This window comes from Pimephales promelas, chromosome 9 (genome assembly GCF_988280905.1).
Source record: "Pimephales promelas chromosome 9, fPimPro1.hap1.1, whole genome shotgun sequence".
Classification (NCBI taxonomy): Eukaryota; Metazoa; Chordata; class Actinopteri; order Cypriniformes; family Leuciscidae; genus Pimephales; species Pimephales promelas.
Window position 1 is genome coordinate 8,668,866 of NC_142777.1, and position 6,955 is coordinate 8,675,820.

Sequence of the window (6,955 nt, forward strand, 5' to 3'; positions counted from 1 at the left end):
ATTACATCGCAGTCGTAATAGCGATCTCAAACCTATGCAATTATATAACGCAAAATGCCGCGATTTTATATGAAATAAACAAAGTAGGGCTATTAGCGCAGCATCTCTTCTTTTTTGTCATCCTTTGACTAGTGTTACAAGATCCCCCTCTTATTGGTTCAAATGCCTTTTCGCATTTTGCACGACAAGAAGTGAAAAGCTGCCTGTGAGTGCCCTAGATTAGAATAGATGAGACTCGCATAATGCGCATGCACTGACCGTGTGCCAGCCCAGAATAAACAGTTCTCTTTCGAACTTGAACGAACAATAGCACACACAATTATGCCAAAATGTGATTTTGTCTAGTATCTTCATAACATAAGAAAAGTCTATGGATGAAAAGAGTTGTGCTATGAGGCGCGTGTGAGATCCGCGTCTCGGCAACGGGTGCTCTTAAAGGGCCAGCAGCGAATAAAGCGTTCCCTGCAAACAAGCCTGCACTGGCCCTGTCCGGGCCCACTTAGGGCTAGCCTAAGGGCCCCCTGCAGGCTGCTAGCGCAGGGCCCATGAGAATTTGCTCATTGGCAAAACGTTGGGCCTGCATGGGCAGCCCTCACTTAGCCCTCACTAAACCCACACAGGGCCCGCACACTGGGCCCACAAAACGTTGGCCCTGCATGGGCAGCCCTCACTTAGCCCCAAGGAAGCCCTCACTAAGCCCACACAGGGCCCGCACCGCACACACAGGGCATCTACAACAATAGATCTAGTTCACAATTAATCTGTTTCACTATAAATACTTTTTGGCTAATTTAACTATAAGTCTTTGGGAAAAACAATTATTCTATACATCTGAATGCAGTCACCACATAACTAATTTCTGTATTTTCACAAATGTACAGAAGTCAAAGGGATTTCAAATCAATGTATTTATTAATTACAAAACATAAAACATTAAATTCAGGTTATTATATATAATATAATTACACTATTATATATTCACATAAAAAACAGAAACATAGAAAACAGCTGTTTTACATTATGATAAAATTTCACAATATTACTGTTTTTTTTTTTGTTTAAATAAATGCAAATAAATGCAAGCTTGATAAGCAGAATAGACTTCTTCCAAAATGTTTCCAATTTTTTTACCTGTATACTGTATATGATTTTATACAAAATAAATAGTAGTTAATAAGATTGACACTGTATTATATCTAGTAATATTGAAGCTAAACAGAGTCCCTATAACAGTGCAATTTGTAGATTTTTAGTCTTCGAGAAAATGTTTAATGAGTTGCAAACCTCTTTTTCTTTGCTTTCTCTCTCTCACAAACACAACACATCAGTTACACAAAACATCAGTTAAATTCTTCATTGCAGGTGCACAAATCCTATTCTAAAAATTACCAAACTCATAGGGTCATATTTTTGTTGATAAACAGTAACATTTTGGCCAATTATGCACATTTCTTGGTGTATAATTTTGTGAATCATCTATACTGTTTGGCTATTCTCATGTGGTCACACTTCACTTTTCATTCACAGTCACATATGCTCAAACCCCGTGTGGCCATGCCTTAAATGTCAGCATACATTTCTTACAGGGCTGTGCAAAAGTTAATTGCGATTAATCGCATTCAAAATAAAAGTCTGTGTTTACATAATATATTTGTGTGTGCTGTATATAATTATTTTGTATTAGGGCTGTGAAACGATTAATCGCATCCAAAATAAAAGTTTGTGTTCACATAAATTATATACGTTTGTGTAGTGTGTATAATTATTTTGTATATATAAATACACACACATGCATGTATATATTTAAGAAATATTTGCATGTTTGTACTGTATATATGTTTATACAAAATTAATATTATACATAAATATAAATCTTTGATATATCAATAACACATTTTTCTTAAATATATACATGCATATGTGTGTATTTATATATACAAAATAATTATACAGACATATATCATGTAAACACAAACTTTTATTTTTGATGCAATTAATCGTTACACAGCCCTATATTGTATATATAAATACACACACATGCATGTAAGAAAATGTGTTATTCATATATAAAATATTTATATTTATATAATATAGATTATGTATTCATATATATATATATATATATATATATATATATATACACAGAATTTAAGTGCAAATAATTCTTAAATATATACATGCATGCATAGGTATTTATATATACAAAATAATTATATACAGCACACACAAATATATTATGTAAACACAGACTTTTATTTTGGATGCGATTAATTGCAATTAATTTTTGCACAGCCCTTTTTGTGATTTGAAAAAAAGAAAATTATTTGTACACCTCCAATGAAGAATTTGAAAAGCTGTAACTGCAGTGTTTTTTGTGAAAGAGAAAAAAGTTTGAAACTTAAAAAAAAAAAAACGTTCTCTCTGTGACTACTTTACACCTGACTACTTTTAACTGACTACGTTACACCTACAGATTCCACTGTCACAGGTGCTCTGTTTTGCTATAATGAAACCTTTACAGAACATGATAGTAATCCGCCATCCATGTAAAAGCAGAGGTCGGTGTGGTGTACAGGTACATCTGTCCAGCCAACATCTCACGCCTTGATGCCTTCCACTGTGGATCCCAGAAAACCTGCAAAAAAAAAAAAAAAATACAGTTCAAAATCTATCATACATAATCATACATCTGGTATCACAAATTATTCCAGGTTATTATAACAATTCCAGGTTCAATCAGGTTAAATGCTCAATATTAGAGCTGCACAATACTAAAAACCTTAAATAAAATATTTTGTTTATCTGCTGCTATATATATTGCGATATAAAAACAAATTTCAAGAGATTATTGAGTGAATCTGCATTGAAAATGATAACAAATTACAAGTATTGATAAATTCAATAGAAGAAAAATACAATTGAAATAAGCAGTGCATGAAGTTTTTTCGGAAAATCTAACTTATCAGGTACGGAAATTGAATTATCTAATGTAAAATAAGTCTTCACTGAGGTACAGCCTCTCTCTACTCTTACAAAATGACAAACAACCAGCCTGAAAAACACATGACAATGACACAAGATAATGTCTATAATAAATAGTGTGTGTGTAATTTCTTCAGTACCGTCAGCAGAACTGATAACATCTGAGCTTATCGATACTGCAGTCTTCCTTAATTTGGCCCCAGGGCCCGTTTAATGTTTAATACTGGGTTTCGGAACCTACCTACATATGGGTGAGTTCATATGGATGAAGGCCTGTTGTGTTTGGCCTCTTGGTTTGTGATGGTGATATAGCTATTGTGAAACTCACCTTCGTCATGTACTGGGTGTGGATGGCATCAAGATCTTGTCCTGAAGAATCACAGGATCAAATGATATCTCATCTGGTAACAAGAGCACAGCCATAACCCCCTGAATTCAGCATTTGAAAGTAAAAAGAATTTCAGTATTTATCAGTCAAACATACATAAAAAAATAGCTTTGAGTTGGACAGTATGGTGTCTCATTGGCCAACATAATTAAAAACACACCCAGAGAAAAAATAAAATAAAAAAATAATATATATATATATATATATATATATATATACTGTATATATATATATATATATATACCCATGACTATTATCCTGAATTATTATAACTATGACTATTATAACATTATATTTGCCACCTATTATTTAGCTTCTCAAGTACAATGTCACTGAAAAAAACTGTAGTTAATGAATTTAAAGTGAGAGACTTCATTCAAAATCATAAATCCTACAGACCCACAACAATTAAACAGTATGTATGAAGTTTTGCTTACTATAGTCGAGGTCATAGCCGTGGAGATTGTCTTGGACCCCAGGGGGTGCAGCAGGACATCTATGATGATCTTCAAGAAAATAACATGCAATGTGTCACAGAGCCAACAATATTACATTGAATTTACAATAGAACAAAGGGTTTAATACAAGGAAGCAAGCTAGAGCATAGCTAAAGAATATACATAAAAAATCTTAAGGTAATATATTGTGCAATAATGCATATGAAATAATTATCATGATTAAACAATAATTCCCCTTTGTTGTGTTTTTTTCCTGTTCCTTCTGAAATCACTTATTACCAATATTTGTAAATGACGTCATTAAGTAGCCTACGTTACAATGAATTCTTTCAAGGTTAAATAAATTAACTTAGCTAACTTCCAATCACCCATTGACAAATTACCAGCAAAACAAAACTATCAAAAACTGTTATCAACACAAAAATGTGGTTAAAAACCCACACTTATGTAAAACAAGAGCTCAATTGTAACGTAAACAACTTAACTTTAGCTCTTCTGAAAACGGTTCAGTCAGATGCTAACGGACTTTATCGAAGACACAAAACTATTTCTATAAAGTAAATATTCAACAGAAGTGTATCAATTACACGTAAGACATATATCAGGAAGGTTTGTATGTATTATTTGTGTGATTTTGGTAACTAGACTTACCTGAAAGCAGAGAAAACAACAGTGAGAGACGCTGCTGTTTGTCAGTTGATGGGTTTCCTCGTTTCCATGGTTTCCATCTGCTCGCGCGCGCTCCTGTCTTTGAATCAGATTTGAATGCGACTCGCGCACGTACGCCCATATTGAAACCATAGAACACGTCAAAAGGCACGCAGCATTTAAATAAACATCTAGAATTATAACATTTAACAATTTAAAATATCTTTAATTTTATATAATGAATTTAAACTCATTGTGTAGTTCTATGACCCATTCAGTTGACAATTATGCTTTTTAATACCATTTTGCTTTTACTTTTATTGAAAATAAAAAAATAAAACATTTTTAAACAATTTAAATATATATATATATATTTAAATTGTTTAATTTTTTTTTAAGAGAATTAAAATTACCAAGTTATTAGTGCTTTCTTATTCTCTTTATATATATATATATATATTATTAGTGCTTTCTTATTCTCTTAATATATATATATATATATTTTTTTTTTTTTTTGAAGAGAATTAAAATTACCAAGTTATTATGATTAGAGGACGTACTGACGACATTGTGGGCATGTGGGCAAATCTAAATGTGGGCTACCTAAACTAAACCCGCATGGGCCCAAAGGTGCAAAACCTGCTCATGGGCCCGAATGGGATGGCCCACAGTGGGCCATCATGGGCTTAATGTGGGCAGCCCGCTAGTGTGGGCTGCTCACTGATAGCCCGCAGTGAGCCCAAAGCTGTGGGCCTCGTCTGGGCAACCCGCACTGGGCCTGTTTAGGTTTGGCGTGGGCTGGCCCTAGCCCACTGTGCCCACAAAAAGCCAGCGTCGGCCCCGCAGGGGCATGTTTGCAGGGTTCTTTCAGTAAAGTTAAAAGAACAAAGGGAAATTAGAAAATTACTCACTGATCTTGAGTAAAGAACTTTTGTAGCTTTAATAAGGATTATTATATATATAATTTATGATTCAGGCAGCGCAGACTGTTTGATAACTTTATTCAATTTCTGTACCTGTTAAGACAGGAAGGGCACAGGTAAATATGTTTTTCATTATGGGTTTATGTGGGGATTGTTTGAAGTTCACTTAATTTAAAAGCTGTTATATATTTTTTTAAGCGTAATAATTTTTTAAAAAGTTGATGGCTTTCAATTGATGGAATCACTGTAATGTTGGTTTGGTTGATGGTTTATTGATCATTATAGGTGTTATCAATCATTTATTGTTGTTGTTGTTTTTAGTTTGAGTTGAGAAATAAACATTAATCTGTGTGTGCATTTTACTTTAGAACCAAGCAAGTTGGACTCATGAAACCATTTTATTATATCGGAGTCGCAAATTGCAATTGCAATATTGGCTCAATAATGGCAATATGACATTTTCCCAAATCGTGCAGCCCTACTAAGCATAGATTATAGATACCATCCCTTCGCTATGTTCTTTTCAATGTGAAGCGTTGCGTGCTGTGACTTGGTGTTGCTTCAAGTGCATCATTCTGCACACGGGATGCGCATGATTGCTTATAATACTTTGGGGAGACAAGGGGGCGTGGTCTAAGGGAATAGCACTCGTGATGTTAAGTGATGTTACCCCGCCATCGCTGATACAACCTTTAGCAGTCATGTTTTTGCTTCTTGAGAGAGAGAGAAAGTGTGTGTGTGTGTGTGTGTGTGTGTGTGAGCAATGGCGGTTCTAGGCGGGGGCCTGGGGGGGCCAGTGCCCCTGCGACAACAAGCTTGGACCCCCTTGTGGCCCCCTAAATGTGGAGTCAGTGTGAAATATTTTTTTATAGTGTGTCACGCATTGAGCATGACAGTCACTCGTTTCAGTCTTTTGTCTCACACTCCCGTCACACATTGTATTTCTCATGCGGAAAAACTATTAATAATATATTTAATATACGCAATTTCTCTGGCCGCGCCGCTCTCACGTGAGAATCAAGCGCGTCTCGCCTGGAGTTCAGCAGTCGACCCTGCTACGCATCAGCCAATCAAAAAAAGAGAAGTGCTACTACATTGGTTGTTAGTTTTATCTACAGTTACAAAAATCGGTATATACATTGTACTCCTCAAGCCGTACAACTTTCTAATACATAGTCATTAGCTCGGACCAAGAGGAAGTCAGATATTTTGGTCTGAATATGGTGAGCCTCTCTCTGAGCCTACGTCCCTGTATGGCAAGCCCTTTTAACATTTAAAAGCTAAGTTTGCCTGTCCGGAATTAACATTGTAGATATCAACAACGTCTTTCTGTCTAGTCGTTACACTTTGGATAGTTTGTATTATCATTTGAGATATCTGTAACATAATTGTGACTAGTCGAAATGACAGAGTATGGCAAGCCGCATTAACATTTAATCATGAAAGGGCCAAAGCCTTCGGCACCGCCACCCGGGTGCCTTTAGGTAACTAAAGGAACCGGGGTTGCGGTGCCTCCGGCTTGGGCCCGCCATCGCTGCTCGCAGCTATATTTATTA

At 35.3% G+C, this 6,955-nt stretch overlaps 1 long non-coding RNA gene across 2 annotated transcripts; it reads right to left on the bottom strand.

Annotated features, from left to right (window-relative positions):
• Nucleotides 1–893: 893 nt before the first annotated feature.
• LOC120485580 (uncharacterized) lies at nucleotides 894–4,711 on the bottom strand. Of its 2 annotated transcripts, XR_005623935.2 has the most exons (4): nucleotides 4,480–4,711; nucleotides 3,808–3,876; nucleotides 3,311–3,411; nucleotides 894–2,635 (listed from the first exon to the last, which is right to left on the bottom strand). It is a non-coding gene; the product is annotated as an uncharacterized LOC120485580 (long non-coding RNA). The 2 variants fall into 2 exon arrangements; XR_016169638.1 differs by lacking the exon at nucleotides 4,480–4,711 and having other exon boundaries at nucleotides 3,808–4,133.
• Nucleotides 4,712–6,955: the final 2,244 nt, after the last annotated feature.